The 23759-nt window shown below is 35.6% G+C and overlaps 1 protein-coding gene across 5 annotated transcripts in view; it reads right to left on the reverse strand.

The window, feature by feature from the left end:
* Positions 1 to 23759, reverse strand: part of ATP8B (ATPase phospholipid transporting 8B) — a 568064-nt gene that overhangs the window by 351121 nt on the left and 193184 nt on the right. The window contains exon 1 of one of the 5 annotated variants that reach the window (XM_081734177.1): positions 21473 to 22346. The exons of the other annotated variants lie outside the window; for them this stretch is intronic. The gene's annotated coding sequence lies outside the window, so the exon portion shown is untranslated. Of the gene's footprint in view, positions 1 to 21472; positions 22347 to 23759 lie in introns of those variants that run through there. 5 annotated transcript variants of the gene reach the window in all.

The raw sequence follows: 23759 nt of genomic DNA on the forward strand, positions 1-23759 counted from the left end.
AATTATTAATTATGTATTTTTATTACATGTCTTTCTCTGTTATCAATTGTCAGAAACATTTTTTTAAAAAGTATATGATTCTTTACACATTTCTCATTGGCATAAAATAATAATACACGTAAACATCGTGACAGATGTTAAATTATTATTAATTGAAAATGGAAAAGTGCATTGCTGATACTACTGAATTCCATATGAGGAACAAACTTTCAGTTTTGAGCACTATTTTTGTGAAAAATACTTTATTTATTCCTATATATTGCATATCAGGCAAATCCCTATATATTTGTCTTTTGATTGGTACCACAGTTTTGGATATAGACATATGCATTTCAAAGTAAGACATGAAACAATTTCGTAATATGTAAAATGCACTCTCTTGGTTTGTGAGGTGGCGCCGCCCACTTTAGGCGACGTTTTTTTTCGGAACTTCTTGCAGCCTGGATAAGTCTTGACAGAGTTACCAACGCACAATTTTATTCAGCTAGTGTTTTAGAAATGGGACGCAACTATGTCCTTCCAGAAGTAGGAAGAGAAATAAGCTTTCTAAGGCTATTCGTTTATCTTGGATAAAAAGGCGTTAAATAGAAGATAGCTCCAAGTGTGACACTTCTGTTTGTGTATCTTTGGAAGAAACAAGCGAAAGTTCTATGGAGGTTCCAATTGCAAGGGATGAATCAGATGATAAAGAAAGGTGAGATTTATTTTACTTTCCATCCTGATTATTAATTACTTTGAACCAACATAAAATGATTCTTTTATAAAATTGTTATCATTCTATCTAAATGTATACAGGGAAAGAACATTGTAAATCCAGTTTTGTGGATTTTACTCCAAAACTATTTTTGTAGTCTGACTGAGCGTGTTCTTTACGCAAATAGCTGCTTTTAACATCCAATTTACAGAGGAATGATCAATTTTTTTTTACTACTTTGAGTAGTCCAAAACATCGTGTGCAATGCATACTTTTACGGTTGGGTGCAATCTCAAAATTGAAGAAAAAATGTACTTACCACGTTCTTTCCCTGTACCCTTTACATGTTTCACTAATCTTTTAGTAGTTTTTTAAAATATTGCTAGGTGTATTATTTTTTTAAAATACAATTACTGAAACATTTGCGTGTTTAATTTTATACAGCGATACATATAATAATAGTATTATTCGCAATGTTATATATGAAGGGCTTGGAACAATATGCCACATTAAACAAAAAGTCACTATTTTTACGATCCTTGTATATCTTACGACCTGCAGTAGTCGATTTGGCTTTAAAGAAGTGGGGGAACACTCTCTAGGTATTAATATAAAATGCTCTAATAGATTGAATAACAAAATTATCATCTAAGATTTCGGGATAACGCGTCCGAGAACGAAATAAAGCAGGGGAACGGATATTCGATTTTCTGGTAAATGGAGAACGACGTTCTCCGTATTCCCTCCAAATCGACCACTGATAACCCGTTGATCTTGACAAGTTTGCAAAAATCGAAATTAGGGTCAATAGATATCATAAGTATTCTTGTTTAAATTACTTTTTTATGAAGCAATGGCAAATTTCACTTTTCTCTCCGATCATAAATATATATTAGTTCAGCGTCCCTTGTCAGCAGCGAGGCTATATGAAACATGGTCCTACTGGTTAACATGGAATCCGAACCACAATCGTTCTATGCTCTCCCTTCGGGACTCGAACCCAGGACCCCTTGCACAGAAGCGCACGTGCTAGTCACTAGACCAGAGACATATATATACACGTTGTTTACTAACTTATACTTAAAAGTATTTTTTTTTCGTGCGATTTATTTCTCTTATTTAATTTCAACAATAAATATTTTCTTTATGTATCGAAATGTTACTTTAAAAAAAAAAAGGTCTGAAATTCAAACTTTAAGTCTATACGTAATTTATTAGTGGAAAGCATTTAAAAAATCATACTGTGTGTAGAATGAACTGGGAAATTGTGAGCAGTACCCTGGAAAAGACATGTAATTAATTGATTCCGACCTAAGGAACCCTGACCTTATATATATAGTCTAAGGTTGGTGTCCCGGTGTTTCGTTCACTAAATCTCGCAAACCTAGATTAGGACCTATGTTCATATGAGCTTTTCTGCTTAGAATCACTCATACTACCATTTCCCAAAATATTGACCCTTCCCCCTGGGACATCCTGTATATCTATACAAAAAGATATATGTTCAAGCATTAGAGTAGTGTTTCGCCACCTTTTTCTTCTCGTGGCACAACATGAATTATTTGCGACTCCAAACGGCATACCAAAATATATTATATGATACTATTAATATAGACGCTTCAAGCATTAGAGTAGTGTTTCGCCACCTTTTTCTTCTCGTGGCACAACATGAATTATTTGCGACTCCAAACGGCATACCAAAATATATTATATGATACTATTAATATAGACGCGTATTATTATTATTATTATTATTAAACAGAAATAGAATCCAGCATTTAGTAATAATTAAATGAATTAAACCGTATTGTGACAAATAATAGCTTCACATATGAAGTTACTCTATTACTATTACAGTAAATAATTTTACTCACATTCAGTGCAGACAGGTATCCAGGATTTCTATTCGGAGGGGCCCAACACGAATCCTCGTAAGCACGTAAGTCTAATGTTTTAAAAATATCAATAATAATAATAATAATAATAATAATAATAATAATAATAATAATAATAATGGTGATGCAACAGTTCTGTATTTCTCTTAAACTTTTTCCTACTTTTCATTTATGTCTTTAAAGGTTTACTTTAGCAGTTAGGTTTACTTTGGAAACTGCATTAAAGCACAAACAAAATGATGCATATTTTCGAGAGAAATGTAACTAAAGACAACTGTCTGCTACGTATATCACTTAAAAATTGCAAGAAGACATTGAGTGTATCGTTCTAATATATTAAAGTTAAAAACAGAACGGAAACGAAATGTTAAATCTATTTAAAACTGTTCTTTAATTCCACCTGGTATAATGGCGTTATGGTATGTTCTTAGAATTATAACAAGACAACAGCACATTGCCCAAAGTTTGGACACTGACTCCAAGTAAACTGATATAAAAGAACCTCAAAAGGGTAAAGCAAGTTCATTAAAAAGTGCTTGAGTTTCGGAGGGGGACAGCCCTCAGGCCCTCACGCTGGATAAGTCCCTGATTCAGTGCAGTCCATTTATTTGTTACAAAACATGATTATTAGATGCGTAATATGTAAAATTATACCGCAAGTTTTACTTTTAATAGGTCTTTTCTTAACACATTCATATTATCCGGCGTTCTGCCTGGCTGTTTATGTCAGATAAGCGAAACTCTACTGTATTTCCAAACCTAGCATATACATGAACTAGAAGTGTATCGTTCTAGAATAGACAATAGTGTGAAATGCTTATATTAAAAGGCTGGAATTTAAAAAAAAAAAAAAAAGTACTGTTTCGGTTGCGTGAGAAATTAAAAAATTCAATATATTTCCTACATATCAGATTATCATCTTATTGTGTCGATGTGTATTCTTTTCTAAACATAGTTTTAAAAGTCATACCATTCCTAATATTTCTAAGGAAATCGAAAGAAAAACCCCTATGTGCCTCTTGTGGCAAAGCGGCTTAACTGCATGGTCCGAAACCGATCCCCACGTCAAGATATAGATAGAGTTCCCATATTTCAAAAATGCAAATCCGGGACGCTACTAAATTACGAGAGTCTTTGAAATGCTTAAAACTGAAAGAAGTATTGAATACTAATTTACTTTCCTCCATTAGATAGAGTTGTTCAAGTATTACGTTATCACATTTTTATTCATTTCACTAGACCTTCTTCCAAGGGCGCCGATTTCTCTGTAAATTTGGGGGCCCATTCAAATGCAGAAGATATAAGAAAAATTGCACTCAAATTATGCCAAATATTGTATATTCATAAATACAATGGAGGCTTACATGGGCTTTCGGAGGCTCGGCCCCCAGGATCGGCGCCCTTGTCTTCTTCCTAGTTAAGCAGCCGTAAGCAGATGATTTACTCCCTCTCCCTGGTAAGCAAAATTGTTTTTTTTTTTTTTTCTCAAGATCTGTTGTGTTTCGTTAAATAACAGCAGGAATTTCCTGATTACTTAACCATCTAAATGAATGTTTTCACTTAGAGTCATCCAGTCGATTCGCGTTGCCTAGAACTAAAATAAATTAAGGGTCAATAATGAAGATGAAACTTCCATATCAAACATGAAGAGACATATGGATCGGAGATCTTTGTTCGAACTTTGATTTTTTCAAGTCCATGAGGGGAAACTATATTATGAGTACAATTTTCGAAATTAATAGTATACAATCCTAAAAATATCTTACAAAACGATGGTTTATTGCAAAATACTTTTACTAAAAGAATAAATTACAAGTAATAAACTTGTTACTTTTCCTGAAGAGTCTAAGTCTTGAATGAGACGGAGGCTCTCGAACGTAGCGCTTGGAACGACTGCCTCACTTGTTCTACCTTCCTTGGGACAGCCTTGATTCGACTTGATCTTAAACGGATTATTCAGAAGTCGAAGTCGGAAGATGTTCCCCATTGTTCCAAAACACTCTTGGTCGATTACAATCTGCCTCACTTGTGAGGGGACAATCCCATGTCGTAAGCGTCGGTGGACCACCGATAGGCAACTAGCAACATGTCCCCAAAAATTGGCGGTCCCGCAGCGACGATCGGCGGTGGTCCCATTTTCGTTTTGAAAATTATACCACCAGCGGCAGAGAAGCGACAGAACGCCAACGAACCACTAAATTATTTCCCTAAAATACGTTAAATCGCCTATATGCGTAATTTGTTTGCATTAAGGCGAGTCTAAAAACATTTCTTTAAAAAAAAAAGTAAAAAAAAGTGCCCTGAGCTGGGCGCGAACCACCAACCTTAGGGTTAGTAGTTGCATGTTCTTTCGAATTCGCCACGGAGGCGATTATGAAGAGACAGCTTGTAGAGTGATAAATCGTTGAAGGTTTTTTTTTTTTTTTTTTCTTTTTTAAAAATATTTCTAATCAGAGTGCTCCTTTAGCCGTGTATATTTGACGATAACTGTTTGGAATCAGATCAAATGCACTCGCCATGTAATTTTATAACAAAATGGCAAGCGTCTATTTACTTTTTTCATAGTTCTTCCACATTCACTTGCTAGTGATCGGCGATAGTTGCCATCTAAATTCATATAATTAGATATACGCACACATCAACATTTTTCATTTCATGATGTAAAGGCAGGAGTTACTCTTGACCCCCGGAGCTCAAGTATTGTCCTTATAAAACAATTCGTCAGGGAAAAATAATATAAAATAATAACCGCATGCACATGACTGGCGATAGTTCGTGTTGGTGGTCCCTTTGCGATTCTCCCTGACAAATCAAAGGAGCGCGGATCAAAATGAAGTCCTCGCTGTTACGCGGTGGTAACTTCAATTCCCCCGATTCTAGATATCTGCTTCGACTCGACGAATCCCTGCTACAAGTGGCACACTAGCGACAATCCTTCGACGCGTCGCTATATCGACAATCGCCATTTACCGGAAAGTGGGCCACTAGGTGTTGGCGACGTTTACGGCATGGGGAGGCTAATAAACAAACAAACCAATAAATAAATCTAAAGCCTCATAAAAAGAAAGTTTTCCCAAAATTTACATCTAGCAAAATCATTTCTTGGTATTCCAGAACTGTAAATTCACCTTTATTCATAATTTACTTCTATCGTAGTTTTGATATGAGAATGATATGTCTGAAACTGTACCAAAGGTCTTTTTTTTTTCTTTACTCAGATTTAGCAGTTTTACTTGCCAGTCAATTTGGATCTGTGATTTCAGAGTTTTAGAGATTTCCTTAAATTTTTCATTTCTACAACGGTTTGCAACTAAAACCATTAACGTATCTCTTTCGATATTTCCATAGGTAACCGCTTGGTCACTCACAGTATATTTCAAACAATAAACTATTTACGGTGTCTTGCTCCATTAATGCGAACTACATTTAATATCCAACAACTCTGTGTATTTTCCCTTAAATCTGCAAACTTTCTACTAGGTTAACAACTGGTTTTCTATTTTCTTCCTTTTTTGCTAAAACAAAAGTGTTCTTTAGACAATCTAGAAATGATAACCCTATACTACATTATGTTGCATAGGGCATTTTATGTAGCATATCATTTGACACACTTTCTTCGTATATTGAAAGCAACAGGGATTTTAGTCCTTCTACACTTACATTAGAAGTAAACAAATTATTTTTAATTTCTGGAATTGTGTCAATGCACTAGATCCAGAGAGTTTTAATTTAAGATTATTATTATTATTTTATTATTATTGACTTATGTTTTCCTCAATACTAAGCAATACGCACAAAAAAGCTTGTATTTTTAAACAAACGTGTTCGATATCAAGTTTTCATAACGTAGTCACTCTCTCCTATAAATAATTTCAGAAGGGCCGCTGCTGCTCAGTGATAAAGCGTTCACCTTTAGTGCATGGGATCCTTGGCTCGACCCGTCTCCTTTAGCCTAACCGGTATAAACATGGGTCGTAAAACTTAAAGATTTGATTTCAAATAATTCCCACCCAAACAGTTGCAGGAAGTATGTTATTTCCAATAAAACAAACTACTCTATAAAATTCTGGGTATTATTATTTTTTATATATACAATTCTAGTGGACCTTATTTCCAAATCGAAGAGTAAGAAGACTAAATTCACTCTCTTATTATTATAGATTCATATCAATTGAAGCAGTTAAAATAGTTGGGAAAAATTAGAAAGCCATACCCTATATTCCAGTGTGCCACAACCGGATAACGGCACACTGCTGTGCTCAGCAAAATGAACGGTGTGACGCAAACTGTTACATATTATTGTTGAGTTTATTTTATTTATTATTATCAACAATTCTTCCACGGATCAGCTGTCTGTATATAGTTAAACAAACAAGTATCACAATGAGGGAATGAGTGTAATTATTTACTTTAATAGTATTAGAAAGGTATATTTTCTTGTATTTTCTACCGGGAATAACTGCATCCGGTCTAGAAAGCTGGGACTAACAAAGGAACCCGATGTGCCAACCACACACCACCCTATAGTCGTGAGTGCCACTAATCCTTTTCTACGTCTTGGCACCCTAAAGGTTGTTGCCTTCAAAGAGAGAAAGAGAAAAAATAACTTGAGTCCATTGCACTTATATGCTTAAATAAATAAAATTATGTAAATAACTGTTTCGTTTTATTATTATTATTATTATTATTATTATTATTATTATTATTATTATTATTATTCTGCTTCTTCTTATTATTATTATTATAAATTACTTAGGAAGTTGACTGCCATATGTATGCACACGGCTCTCCCGTGCAGCGCCTCGTGTATGATTTTCAATACACAAACTACATATTCCAAGTTTGTTGTGTTCGTTCCATAGGTGTGTTTGTAATTAGATGTATATGGCGTAGAAGTCAAAATTTAATGTCCACGCTACGTATATGCAAAACCATAGACAAAGAAACTTATGAACAAAGACATTTATGGCGCTAAAACAAAGGGCAAAAATAAAGAATTACTGGCGGATTGTTGCTCGCAGTGCACAGGTGATAACGGTTAACAGTTTTAAACAAATAGGGCCTTATGCAGAGGCGTTCTGGAGCGTGATTAGTGCAATATTAAAGCGTTCGACTAACATAAGTTGCCTGCAGTAGTCAGGCTTTTAGTATGACGCTAATCATTCTTCAAAACGATTCTGCATAGGGCCTATAGAGTTTTAATTAAGCACGAATTTAACTTATAGTGTACAGTGGGGAAGGCTCAGGAGTTCGCTAGGATCGTTACAATATCGAACCCCGTGAAATGCACTGCAAACCTGTCCGCAAGCCCCCCGTAATGTTCAACAGATATTGTGGATTAATGCTCATTTCAATGCAAACCTATATAGGCCTACGCACTTCAATACTCAACGAAGGTGCAAACTACTCATGAGTTGCTGTATTAAACTCTCTCACCCACTGTATTCTCCTAACATGTCTCCCAGCGATTTCAACATTCTTTAGGTATCTCAATCACTTCCTAGTAGGATAGCTTTACTTAGAGATCACTAATTAACCTGGTATTGGATGTTTCACTTTCTTACTTTTGGAGTTGATAGTCATCGGTTGGATATTTCACATGCAAATATCTAATATTAACAACGTTTCTTCTATAATTTCGTAATATTGTATTATTTCTTTGTATTATTCATTAGCTTGGTTAGGCTTATTTAAAGGCACATTTAAAAAGAAGTTTCGATTTTGTTAGGAAATTTGTAATTAGGTGTAACATTTAAAAATATATTTAAGAACGGGTACGGAAGAAACGCACTGAATTTTCACACTAAAAATTCTTAAACTGACTCGTGTTAGGCTGCAGCTTTTATTGAAACATTTATTTGGGAAATGCGAATAAAATAATGTGTTTTGGAAAACTTTGTTCGAAGCAACTTACGTTCAAAAGAAAAGTACCCATTGGTCATATTTCTGTTAGTAATAACTTATGCCACATATTAAAATTATTAAGGAAATAATTGTACGTGAACTATGAGCTAGTGATGAGCGCAAGAGTCTTGGTCTTGCAGTTTTTGCAAGAGTCTTGCATGCAAGACCAAGACCCAGACCAAGAATCCCGATGCAAGACCAAGATCAAGGGGGTGCAAGACCAAGACCAAGACCATACCTGCAAGACCAAGACTGTTGCGCAAGAGTCTTGCATAAGTACCTGTACTACTTGATTCTTTAAGAATGTAAAAAGGTAGGGGAAAAATCATTATATCTTTCCCTTGAATGTCTTGGCTCCAATAAAAATGCCGCTGGAATGAATGTATTCCCAGTAGTTTCGGTAATCCGTGTGAGTCGATCTGCCTCTTACATGTTAGCATATAACTACAGTATGTCGTTTTTCTGAATCGGTTGTTCACGTGACGACCGAGAACATAATTCTATGAAATGTTACAAGGTATAAAAACTTGAGTGTCTGACTTCTTTGGTCGTCATTTGATTCATTTACGACGGCCCATGATCGGATCTGGAAATCATACAAAGAGTAGACAACTAGCTCAGGAGAGTAATGCTCCCGGAAGTAGGAACGGAAAACACAGTTCTTATTGGTTGGCGTTATCTATGTCTTGCCACGTTGCCTTCAAATAGCAGAATTCAGACGATTGTTGTTGTCGGTCCTCGTGGCCGAGTGGGCTAGCGTTATATACTAGTAGTGAAAATCTCTTTTGGCGTGCGTTCAAACCCGGCCCGAGGAAAGTTTTTTTTAACATTTTTTTTTACATTTTTATAACACTTTTTAAATTAAAATAATACGAAAATAATACTCAAAAATGTGATTTACTTACTTTTGTGCAGATAAGTAGTAGTAGTAGTAGTATGAACGGGTTAGAAGCCCCGCAGGGCTCGTTTTGTTGCCCTTGTACTCCATGATATAAGGCTAGTTTTGTTCCCCTTGTACTAAATGATATATATTTTGTGACCAACTTAAAACAACTGACTAGGATAGCGCATAAAACAGCTGGCTAGAGTAGCGCGCGAAAAAACGTACTTCCGGGAGTATTACTCTCCCGAGCGCGTCGTAAGAGTAGTTGTGTCCATAGGAAGCGGATAAGCGAAAAGTAAACAAACATGTTATGGACGCGGTGCCTCAGTAGTCGCCGGCTAGCACGTGCGCCTTTGGTGTACGCGGTCTCGAGTTTGATTCCCAGTGGGGGAGAGCCTTTGGAATTTTAATTGTTCACGATGTTTTTGTGTTCGTGTCCCTGTCGTTCCAGTTTACCGGTAAAGCGAGTTAAATGAGTAAAAAGCGAGTAAAATTAAGTAGAAATTAGTAAGATAAGCAAGTTAATGAGGCACGTTCGGTGATTGTTAACTTTTTTTTCTTAAAAAAAAAAAAGAAAGTTGTAGAACGTTCACCTCTGCTGTAAGAGGTCCCTAGTTCGATCTCAGCTTGCGTCATAGGAGATTTTTTGGTGGACAAACGTCGTGTGCGTGAGTTTTCTCTGGGTTTTTCCGTTTCAATTCTACTTTCTTCACTCCACCATTTCATTCATTTCTCATCATCATCGTCTACCTTAGTGTCGGCGTAAACGTGGGACGTTAAACTAGATATTTCCCTTCATTTCAAAATGCATTAGTGTTCTTCTTCCAAAACTAAAGAGAAATATAATATTGAACATCAGTAATTCCGTACATCATAGATGTCGACTACATGTTATGGCCTTGGCTCCGAGTCTCAAGCATCCGTTGGAAATGTTCAATGTATACTCTTAAAACTAATATCGAAATAACATTTCCATGACATTGACAAAAACTTAGTGCATGTGACCACAATCTTGATTTCATGGGCGGATGCTTATACGTTGAATAATTGTTTATCAATATAATTTTTTAGTCTCCTTGGGTATACGACAAATCGAGGATTAAGTGACAACATTATACAACAATAAGTAATTCATATTCTCAAGTGAGAGTGGTTTTGTAAAGTTATTTCAAATAACTTAAGAGTTTGATGCCGTTATTTTGTATTTTAAGACATATGCAGTTGAGTCTTTTTCAGTTTTCACTCAAATTATTCTAAAATATTAAGAGGTTTGATTATAATCATTATTATTTTAATTTTCTCTCTTTCTGTTTTTGACAAACATTGCTAAACATACCATCACTATAACTTTTCTGCTATTATTGGTAGGTCACTTGCTGCAACTGAGAAGCTTCGATGTACAGTGGTCCTCTGTTAGTCTCTTCGTTTTGAAGTTGCAATTTTGTTTTAATACCTTCCTTCAACTACAGTCTTCTCTCCTCCCTCTTTTTCCTTCCATCAACATAATACAGTTCCTCCTCAGCCAATGTCTCAACCAGTTCCTCTCCCTCTTCTTAATTACATCTAAAATTCTTCTTTTCTCCCCTACTGCTAATATTTCTAATACCTTCTAATTCGTTTTCCATTCAACTCATCTAATTCTCTCCATTTTTCTCCATGTCCACGTTTCGAAAACCTCCAATTTTTAAAATCTCTTTTACGTAATGTCCATGTTTATGCCCAATATAGTACATATTAGAATCAGTAAAACAAAATTTAAACGTTTAGTTGGAAGTTTGTTTGATACAAAGATTAACTAACCGTGGTTGAAAAGAAAAAAAAAAAAATCTGATGCTTTTAGAGTCTACAAGCAATTTTGCTATTCATGGTATTTCAGTAATCTGTGCTGTCTTGATTTTCTTTCATGCGTCTCAAGGGTAGTCTCCCCAGTTTGGGAACCAGTGGAGTATTGGATCTGTTAAAAATATAAAAAGATTGCGGGACGTTGTGATTTATGTTATATGTAGTGAAGCGTGGTCACCCATTGAAAAAAAAAATAAAGGTTATCGCCTATGTTGTACACTATCATCATACTTACACGAAAGTAAACTATATTACATTTAGAAACATACATTGTATTTCCGTTACTATTGGCGCATTGTAGAATGTATTATCCCTTATATCCAGAGTAAAATTTACCTATGAAAATCACAAGATTTCTTAAAAGCAAGACTTGCAAGACCAAGACGAAGACCAAGACTGGGTGTGCAAGACCAAGGCCAAGAATTCCAGTGCAAGACCAAGACCAAGACTGGGTGTGCAAGACCAAGACCACCCGGGTCTTGGTCTTGGTTTTGCATTTGCTCATCACTACTATGAGCAAAAGCGTCTGAGTACTTTCTGAGAAAATCGTCAAAAAAGTCATCCCCAAGAATAAAATATCCCTTGTATATCTTTTCAGGACAAACGAGTTATGCTATTTATGAAATACGAACAAAATTGCCTGAGTCATTCTCGACATAATCGTAAGGTAAAGCTTGTTCCGAAAAGTATTATATCACTTTTAGCTTTTTAGGATGATGGAATTATACCACATCGTTAGGTTATTTATGTAACATTTATTTATCAAATACGAACAAAATTGCGCCAGGCGTTAATGGGAAAATCGTCGGAGAAGAGTAAACTAAAAGTAAACTACCTCTTCTGAATGTTTACAGGACGAACGAGTTGTCATATTGTTGGGTTATTAATCATACATTTATTTATGAGATGTGATTGTGAAAATTGTTCGAAAAAACGCATCTCATACAGTAAATTACACCATATGTATTTTTTTAGAGCAATGATTCATACTACGGTGAAGGGTTATTAATAAAATATATATCTGTAAAAACTAAGCAAAATCTTTACAGCTGTCTTTGAGACAATTTATTTATTTTAAATTTTCATCCTTCAATAAACTACCCTTATTTTTAGGTGTTGGAGGATATAGAATTCGAAACGATAAAGTGTTATAAAAACTTCGTCTACAATTCAGTCCAGATACGTCGAACAGTATGGCCTCTATTCGCATGAAAATCGTGACGAACCAACAGACGAACAGATGGACAAACATCAAAATCATTTTTTCGATACGTAGAGGCGTGAAACTTGAATTCATTGAAATCTCGAATTCGATTTTTATCACTATCACTACAATTTCTTCTTTCCTCGCTCGAACGTGAAAACGAATAGGAATACGACAAGTACGGTGATAATTCGTAATCCCCAAAATTTAATGAGTTTCGTTTAATGTGTTGCCATGCTAGAAAAAAGCTTATGCCTGTTTGTTATATCATTTTAATATCAGTTTTTCACGCTACTATATAATGTAGAAATATGGTATGATTATCGTTCATATTCATGTTATCTTTTGGAAATATTCGTGTTCCGCATACATAGATCTGTATAATTTAGTTTCGTTCAACGAAACCATTCTTTATTCCTTACATACGAGGGTCACTACGAAAGTTTTGATACCATTGTTGTGGCACAGTATTTGAATTCTAATAATTGTGTTCGGTAGTGGTATCCAGAGCGAAGAAGCGAAGTAAGTTTCAACTTGCCTCGCTTACCGGCGTTGGCCGTATCGCCTTCACTTGTTTGTTGATGTGAGCAGTATTCGGCTGTCTAGAATGGAGCTCGAAAGGGAACATTTGCGGGCAATGATCCTTTACGATTCAGAAGTGGTCTGAACGAGACACAAAGCCTTGACCGTTTGCAGGGGGCATTTGGGAACCTTGCTCCTTCCTGTGCTACAATTTTTCGGTGGTTTGGTGAATTCAGAAGAGGCCGGACATCGCTTAAAGATGAAGAAAGAGCTGGACGTCCGGCAACAGCTGTGTCAGATGAAAACATTGCCGCTGTGGAACAAATGATTCGAGAAAATCCTCGAATAACTTTCAAGGACATCGAATCTACAGTGAACATTGGATCGCCAGCAGTAACAAAAGTTCTTCATGATCATCTTCGGCTCAGGAAGGTTTCATCTCATTGGGTGGCTCACACTTTGACTAAACAGCAGAAGCGCATGCGTGTGGAATGGTGTGAAAAAATGCTTGCAAGATTTGGAGGCAATTCTCGACGCGTCTCTGACATTGTTACTGGTGATGAGACGTGGATCTATCAATTTGATCCTGAAAATAAACGCCAGTCTACAGTTTGGATCTTTCCAGACGAAAATGCAGCCACGAAAGTAAAGCGACCGCGAAGTGTGGGAAAGATGGTCGCAACTTTCTTCTCCAAATCTGGCCATGTTGCAACCGTTCCAGTTGAAGAACAAAGGACTGTTACTGCTCAGTGGTACATCACTGTTTGATTAACAAAAGTGCTCCAGAAGTTTCGGGAACGGCGTCCAAGAACTGGATTGCGTGGGATCCTGCTTCATCATGACAACGCGTCCACACACACGGCCAACATCACAATTCAGTTTTTAGAATCTACGGAGGTCAAACTTATGACTCATTCACTGTATAGCCCTACCTGCCCCGTATGATTTATTTCTGTTCCCCATGATCAAAGATCGCATGCTTGGGAAGAGATTTTGCAGCCCTGAAGAAGCTATAGTGCTTACGAGAATGAACTTTCAACACTTGAAGAAAAAGACTGGCAACACTGCTTCCAAAAGTGGTTTCCGAGGATGCAAAAGTGTGTACAGTATAACAAAATACTTTGGATAGAGTAATAATTACCTGTACCGTGGGCAGAAAGTGCTCATACATGTGCACTATACTTAATAGAATGTTAATTTCATATTAACAAAAGAAGAATGCTTTTCAAGATATGTAAAATTATTATTATGGGATAGTTGTTGCTATGTAAATGTTTATGGATACCTAGTCAGCAAGTTTGTGTGCTTGACAGTTTGAAGGAAAATATATTATAAAGTATATCAGCTAATAAACCATTTTAGCAACGTTCATCGACGTTATCATTCTAATAGAAAAGGTGAGAATAATGCTATATAATTATTAAAGATAATTTTTACATGCAAACTAATACTACCACTCAATATTTGTATATCTTACTTAGACGGACCAGGTTGACGACTACCCTTGGTGAGTCGTTATAAAAATTTTGGTGCCTTCACACCGGGATTAGCTAAAAATTTTGGTTTACCTCACCCGGGACTTTTCATAAATTCTATACCCCGAAGCAAAGTAAGGGTGAATTTACTTTTACAATTAAGTTAATGAATACAAATTTGACCATATTGAGAAGTGGTAGAATAATCATAAGGAAAATGGACACTGAAATAATGGAGAATGAATCCACTAATAGTGACAACGGTGAACCTAGTGTAACATCAGGAATGACATCGGAAGACCGAATCTTGCTAGTCTTACAGCGGCAATTGAGTCAGATGTCTACCGAATTAAAGCAGACGATAGAACATAACTCTGAAGAATCCAACAAGCAATACGAAGAATTAAAGCAGACGATGAAGCATAACTCTGAAGAATTAAGTAGACGAATAGAACAGAAGTCTGATGAATCTAACAAGCAATACGAAGAATTGAAGCAGACGATAGAACAGAAGTCGGATGAAACGAAACAATTAATTATCCAGACGATGAGCGATATTACCTCGCAGTTCGAGGAAAAGTTAAAAGGAATATCGGAGGAATGCCAGGGTAATCACAACCACCTGAGCCAAGAAATCAGTGATATAAAAAAGGATTTAGAAGTAACCGAATCTTCTGTTCAACAACAAAAGATCCAGGTCATCAATAATGCTAACAACATACGAGCAAATACGCAGTCGATAGCTACGTTACAGGAAGAAATTAGAATGCTACAGGTTAAGGACAACACATACCGTAATAACATGTGTAGTGATCGCTTGGAGTTTCCCCACTCACCAGAGATGAACTCGCCTTCGCCGGTGTCTGATGATGATATTATATTGGAAGAAACACATCCGAAGAGTACAGATGGGCGAAACATAGATGGTGTAACGACACATCACGTCATGGATAGGAACTATCACCCAATAAGTACACGGAATGATAAAAGGAAGGTAAAATTAAGTGTTAAGATGAGTGAAATTCGAGCTATGAGCAAATTCAGTGGTAAGTGTAACGAGAATGCTACTTCTTTCTTAGAGAAATTCCAGGACGAATGCAATATTATGTGTATAGATAGATCACAATATATGAAATTAATCCCTCGTGTATTACTCCCACCTTGTTCATTATGGTTTAAAGCAGTACGTGATCACATCAGTACATATGAAGAATTCAAAGCGGCACTGATCGCCAATTATGAAAATGACTTTTTGCTTGCGAATAGAGATGCCACCATTAGAAATCAACACTTCAATCCTCGATTGCATAAATCTATTGTAGAGTTTGTTGTAAATACATACAACGAATTAAAGGTCGTTAATCCATTGCAATCGGAATCGAGAATAATAGCATCGATTCGAAATTTGCTTCCATTTAAATTACAACAGATCTTATTTTCCACACAGTGTATGAGTTTCAACCATTTATTAATGCTTGTCCAATGCTATGAAACTCAATACCATGCTATGAATCAACAAGCAGGAATGGGTAAAAATAAGAATAATTCAGATCATTTTGTGCCTATTCGGAATTTAAATATCCGAAGTGTGAATAATACGAAACATAACCTAAGCAGAATAAATTCTAACAATCAAAACGAGCAAAATAGACAAAGTTATGTAGGGAATCCGCCTAACCTAATTAATCGTAGCAATCCATATGTTAGACCATATAATCAAAATAGGTTTAAAAATAGACGAAATGTATGGCGAAATTCCAGGAATACAGCGAACTACGTGGATAGACGTAATGGAAGGACAAGAGATGGCACTTCGCATCAAGATCCAGGTATTGAAGTAATTTCTGTACAGAACAATAATACGGGACATAATCATGATTGTGCTGTGCAATGTACATTATTAGAATCGTATGCAAGTACGAATGTAACCTGATTACCGTTAATGAAATTAGGTTAAATTCATATCAGCTATAGATTTTCATGAACATTAATTTTATTTTTATTCAATTTAATTTTCTTTAATTCTCATTAATCAATGATAATTCCCAAATGTTTTTAATATATTTAAGAATTATAATTTAATTCATAAATGATTAAAAGCAAAGGTTATTTATATTAGATTAATTTGTGTTGAAAACTTATTGTCAAAGATTATGTTAAGAAGAAGATCTATTCTATAAAACTAATTATTCGACGACTGTTTTTATGAGCTATCCTATATATTATCCGAACAAGATTCTTCTTTACTATGACATCTTAGTGCCACGATGTATACATTAAAATGCAACATCTAACTTATTCGTTATTTAATGCGCCCTGAAAGATTAAACATTATTTATAACATCACCGTTTTAATAATGATCAAAACTATTAATCATAGTAATTTGTGTTTCACCCTCGTTAATTATATTAATAAGCGACGATGTTTTGATAATAATGAAATAAATATAATTAATGTAATAAAAAAAATAAGTATTAACGAAATTAAAGATTTGTTATAAATGTATCTATATATATATATATATGAAATGTAATGAAGATATATACGAGGTGTGATCAAAATATAAAGAACATATGTAATGTAAGAGCACTATTGTAAACGGACCAGTGGTTCTTGAAGATAAAAGCCAAACTCGTTTATGACTTTTATATTCAGTCCCATCGTCGGGCGACATTTTTATATAACAAAATACTTTGGATAGAGTAATAATTACCTGTACCGTGGGCAGAAAGTGCTCATACATGTGCACTATACTTAATAGAATGTTAATTTCATATTAACAAAAGAAGAATGCTTTTCAAGATATGTAAAATAATTATTATGGGATAGTTGTTGCTATGTAAATGTTTATGGATACCTAGTCAGCAAGTTTGTGTGCTTGACAGTTTGAAGGAAAATATATTATAAAGTATATCAGCTAATAAACCATTTTAGCAACGTTCATCGACGTTATCATTCTAATAGAAAAGGTGAGAATAATGCTATATAATTATTAAAGATAATTTTTACATGCAAACTAATACTACCACTCAATATTTGTATATCTTACTTAGACGGACCAGGTTGACGACTACCCTTGGTGAGTCGTTATAACAGTGTAATGGTGAATACTTTGAGAAAATGTGTTAAATTGATTTTAAATATGTAAGTTATTTCACATCTCAAAACTTTCGTAGTGACCCTCGTAGACTTATGATTTCATTTCTTGCACTTGTGGATAGGAAAAAAAAAGGGAGAAAGTCAATACAATAAAAAGAAAAGAAACACAAGTTCACACACACATATACACACAAACGATAATTTGACATAAGCTTTTTCCTTTCTTCCTTTTTTTCTTGAAAACAAGCTATCCTAACATTCGATGTAATGTCATTTCGATGTAACAAGGGGTAAGAACGGAAAGACTGACAAGGTCGCGTATGTTCTTTTTCCTGTTCCTAACACAAATCTGCTGTTCAAGAACGGGCAGGGGAGGTGTAACATACAAGACCATAAACTGAAAACAATCACTGTCTCGAATAGTACACGTGTTCTAATACTGAATAAATACGTCGATTAAAGGATACTATCTATAAGTTATTTCCTTATTATGTTGTTTCCGTTCTTATTAACATCAAAATTATACACTTTCTATAATGTTTTGTAAGAAAAGAGTATATATATATGGATGGGATTCGATCTCGTGTCAAAAATAATAAAATAACTGCTAGTCCGCCACTCTATCCACCTAACAACGGAGACTACGTTTTGTTTGCTCTCTTTTTCTAAACAAATAATGTTCACAACCTTGGTGCGTATCGCTTCGAACCTTAAGATAAGAGTTTTCTTGTTTAATTCCATATTTTCGTACACCTTAGTTACAGAAGCTAATTTATATTTGGCAAACCATCTAGACACTAGGTTTAAACCAATAAATTCAATATTTTACTCCACTTTCCAGTTCCTTCCGCCAGCTCGTTCACTGCCTATTGTCAATTTCCCTTCGCAATCGTGCTCTGCTACTGAAAAATCCCTCGAAAGCATGATTGCCAGTATACACAAAACCGAGCGTAGGTTTGTTTTTTGCTTACATTTTTATTATTTTATTATATTTTTTTGGGAAATATCTCCTTAGATGGATATCTTTCTATTATATCTACATACTGATAACTGAATTTTACTCATAAACGTGAGGAAAATGGAATAAATGCGAAAAATCGTGAGTTACATTATACGCGCAATTATTTTTGCGCATGTGGGTATATACGTATATTTCAGAACGCTGCTCAAAAAATTACCAAACATGTTCGTCAGTCTCTTAACACATTTTTACTTTTATTAAAACTTAGTACAATGGTAACATGCTAGCCTCAAGAAAGAAACGTTCTGAGTTAAATTTTTGAATTTGATTTGTGTTGAGCATACGTTTCAGCAACGTGGTTATATGAGACGTGGACCTACAGCTTAGAGTACGATCCACACCACATGAGCTCTCCCTAGGCATCAAATTCGAGTCTCCTGTGCCAAATGCTCGTATGCTATTCACATAACCACAAGTTGAATTCGGATCGAACAATATGTACTCGCCTGTACTCTCACATAGCTCAGTGACTGAGAACTTGCCCTTGGTGAGTGGTTCCTGGTTCGATCCCAGGCCATGTAAGTTTGTGGTCGATAGCATCGTGTCAGTGGATTATCTCGTTTCCTACCACATTCTCATTCCATAATCATCCGTCTCCATTAGGCTAAAGGACATAATTGTGGGATGCTAAACTGAAAGATTACATTTCTTAACACATCACACCAATGGTGTACGTGAAGACGTACAGGTTTAGAGGAGATATGAAAAAACGAACATTTATATATTAAGATAGCTATGCATACAAAAACCCTAAAACTACGTGAATTTGTGAGCTTGAACCTCCCTCCCCTTTGATGAAACTGCTGCAACTGCATCACACATGTCATGCCCAGACTACACTTTTCGAGATGAAAGTGCACCCTTAGGATACCTTTCCGAGACGAGAAAGCCCCGAATCTTGTCCCTTGGGCAACAGTATGCCCTTATTATATATTAATACGGGGCGCGCATAAATGACCAAGTTACTTTGCCCTAAAAAGAAAGCAATAAACACTTGAAAGTGTTTTTTTCTGTTGCACATATCAACTTTCAATGCAACTATCTCTCATTACTATCGCCTTTCTCCAATTTTCATTTAAAAAATAATAATTTTGCCGCATTTTATTCCGTTTCTACATATAATGCCAAAACAAACACACTATCCTATAATGTTACGTAAACTACAAAATATTTAAAGAGTTACTGGTTGCATAAACATCTACGTGAAATATTTATATATTCTTAATAGCGTGCTGAAGACTTCGGATAAACAACTAGTAAGTTACACAAGAACACTGAACATGTGCGGAATCACACTGTTCTTGATTCACTACAGTCCCGTCAGGCAGAATCTATTGAATAGGGAGTGATGGGATGTGGTAACATAAGATAATCAGGAGTATCACCAATTGCTACTGTTGAGTAGTTTTCTACATACAAATATTTATGGTGACTTAAGATGACGCCTCACTTAAAAAGAAAGTGTTAAACATCCGTTTCTAACAATTTTCAGATTTTAAGTCCCCCTTCCCATTTACTGTAATAAAGACAGAACAAAACGAGCCCTGAGGGCCTCGAAACCGACTTCACTCACTGACGCACGCCCGGCAACATTATGTAAATGAAATATTACATTTTGTTACAGAAAGTAAACAACCTAGCTACTAACCTATATAGGGGGGAGGTGGCTGTGAACTTGAACCTTCCCAACGTGATGATCTGAGTCATTCTAGGTAGATTTTTAAAATACCAGAGTTTTGAGTCGTCGTGTGTGTGTGTGTTTTGGTACTGCTTTTATAAAATTTTACCTTTGAATTTTGCAACTTTTCCCCAACTTTTCGTGGTTTTAAGCGGAAATTTTTAGCTTTTTTAAAAAACAAATATTGCATCTAAAAGTCCTATCTCTTGTCATCATGTCGAATTTAAAACTACGTTAACTTTTCTTTATCTTTTATTCCAGAAAACGGAAAACTGTGTGGGAAACTTTACATTCGTTTTACAAGTTTAAATCCTATTTTCGCCTAACGTTCTTCGCTAACAAATAATTATACCTTACAAAATTGTCAATTGATGTGCAAATTATAAATAAATTAATTAAGTTTTAAATGCTATTCGACAATTGTAAGTACAACTAGCCACATAAAATTCGCAGGTTTACAAGCAGTCACATACAAAACTGGAAGACTAAGTAGTAGTTAAAAGACTAAATGTAATTTGGGTATCGTAGGTATTTGCCACAAGAAACTACAATTTGTAAGTTCAACATTAGTGGTTTATTTTTACGAACTTTCTGTGAAACAAGAGTAAACCAGACTTGCGAGTGAAACAATGGTGGTTTGAGAAGTTTTCCGGGAGGCGGGGCTGCTTTCGACATACAGAGGTGAAAACAGCAGCGTAAAAACACTAATAGCCCACGTTACGCACGATCAGAGATATGCCCAGAGGTGAATTTCTCTATTCTCGCGTAGAAAAACCCTTTGAGTAGTAACTTTGGGAAATCCCTCCAGAAATCCTCTCTCTTTTCAAACCTAGTTCACCAGCAATTGAACTTAGAATTACAAATTTTAGAATGATTTTGACCAGATCAGAACAATACGAACCAAACACGAATATTCGCCTTAATGACCTGTGTACATTATTTTCGTGAAATAAGGAGACAAAATAATAGCATGAAATCGAACTAAAGATGATTAAGAATAGAGCTCTACACTCAACATGTGGACATACATTGTTAAAAGCAGAAATAATTAAAACTGGAACGCACTCCGATCTATCATATTTATATCTGTATTTTTAAAAGTAATTTATGTTTAAGTTTCATGTGTATAATAATATTATCTGAATGACAGATAAAACTAATGTAACGAGATAACTGTGTTTACGAGTGACATACTAAATTACGCTCAAAGTGCAGTTCAGAATAATTTATAACAAGTCTACGGCCCTCACCTACCTGTGTATGTTGTTCGATGCAAGACAACAACGCCTCCATGGTGTTTCCATGACAATATAAAACACTCTTCAAATAACAAAACTTCAGAATCCACTTGTCCTGGAGAAACAGCTTGTTAAATGGCTTCCAAATGAATAACACCACCACCACACTAACACATTATTAATAATTCACACGTTCACACACTTATCCACACTTTCCTCGTTTTCGGTACGAAACAAACAAAACGGGAACTTCTGCCACAAGAACGCAAGAAAATCACTCACTCCTGCCTCACACCGTTCGGCTGACTGATTCGTTCGTGCGCAAGGTAATCGTCATGGCCGTCGATGCTTTTGATAACTTGCCTGGTAGGTAACACTGCCGGTTAGAAAGAAAGTTGAGACTGGACTCATAGGCGCGCGCAAGGGAGCTGACACGCCACAAAACTAACATGCAATCACGTTATTTCCCCACTGACCGTTTTTTTTTTCTGCTTATTCATAAGCATTTTGCAACGCCAGAGGTAATAGGTTCAATACTCATAGGTGGCCAATAAATTATAAATGTCATAAGTAAAACTATCAGTCTTGATCTTGAACTATTTTAAGTGTATATATGCAGCTCTACTGAAAGTTGAATGCTCTATTTCAATAAACAAATTATTTAAATAGTTATTTGGCCTGGTTGGCTGGATTGAATGTTAGCGTCCGAGACTGTGTGAGACGTGGAACTTCATCTCAACGTGAAATTCTGAGTTCTCAAAGGAAGTCAAACTCTGATGCTCCTTACCAAGGCGCGTAAGCTAACCATTTAGATGCGAAGAAAATCTAATAATTACTTGAGCAATGAAAAATACTTTAATAACAAACACGCCTATTCATGTAATCAATCAATGATTATCTTCAAATGCTGGTATAAGCTAAGCACTGTCGATAAGAAACACAGAATACACATACAGGGTAGGTGGGGGAAATCGGATCATGGGGGAAATCGGATCAGTCAAAAACAACCCTTGTGATTGGATGTTAAAATAATACTCTTTGCGTCGACGTGGGGCGCATTGTAGTGCCACCTCTCAGAAGAAATGGGTATTAACTGAAGACGATGTTGATTTGGCGCCAGGAGAGTTCTAGACAGCATTCTTTTGGGACCCGTGTTTTCTGTGTCAAAATATAGCAAATGTAGGGTGACCAGATTTTTTTAAATCCAAAAGAGTATATCAAAAAAAAAAATTGACTAAATATGAAGACAAGGTGAATTACAGTGTTTTATCCAATGCGCATGCAAATGAGTCAAATACTTAAAACAGTTTTACTCGCCATCATTCATACTTCTGCGACGATCTTGCTTTCTTAAGTAAGTTAATGTCATACTTTATTGCCAATCTGAACTCTTCACAGGTCATGCTTACATTGAACTTCACTTTCATCACTTGTTCCAGTGTCGACACTGTGAGTTGACTTTTCTCCTCGCTCCAGTAAGTGTTAATAACACTGAAGAGCTTCTCACAATCAACATTAGTGCCCGGTAAAGTAAACAAGAATTGCACGAGTGGCACAATCACTTTTAAATTTGACCCAGCCCGCACTAAATCTTTGTACACTATTTTCCATTTGCCCATCATTGTCTCTCTTTTCTCTCCCAATTGTTCAAGGTGTTCTTTAACACATCTGGATATTGCACAGTAACTGTCAAAAATATCATCATTGAATTCCAACGAACTGTCTACATGTTTTGCCTGCTCATAGAAATATGCAAACGACTCCTGAAATTCTTCATAGGTGACTGCTGTGTCAAGTAGTAAATGTTTCATCTTCTTTACTTCTCCGAAGAAACGTTGTGACCACGTCTCTAAGTATGTTATCACTTCAAACTTAAACCTTCTTGACACTGAGTAGGCATATTCCTTTTTTATATTCCCTTCTTTTACAAGTTTCGTAAGTAAATTTCTAGCAGAAAACGGATAAAAGTTTTGTTCAATTCTATCTTTGTATTTCCTCAGAAGTTCAAAATATTCATCAGGAACTTCAGTCGCTGTTATATCCTCCCTCTCAATTTTTGTAATTGTTTCAGTGAACAAGATCAGCTGAGTATGCAGGAAATACAAGCACAACTCACTTGTTTCGTCTCGAAAGAAATTGACTATTGGAACATTTTAATCGCTCAAAAAGTACCCTGTAAGAGGTTCATACTGACGTATATTTTTTTTCTGCACACGGCAGCAGAGATAAGAATCTCGTCTTTGAGCGATACAAAAGACCCTCATAATGACAGCCAATGACTCACAAAAGTTTTTCAAATTTTT

The sequence above is a fragment of the Thermobia domestica genome, chromosome 12 (assembly GCF_964235325.1).
Source record: "Thermobia domestica chromosome 12, izTheDome1.hap1.1, whole genome shotgun sequence".
Classification (NCBI taxonomy): domain Eukaryota; kingdom Metazoa; phylum Arthropoda; class Insecta; order Zygentoma; family Lepismatidae; genus Thermobia; species Thermobia domestica.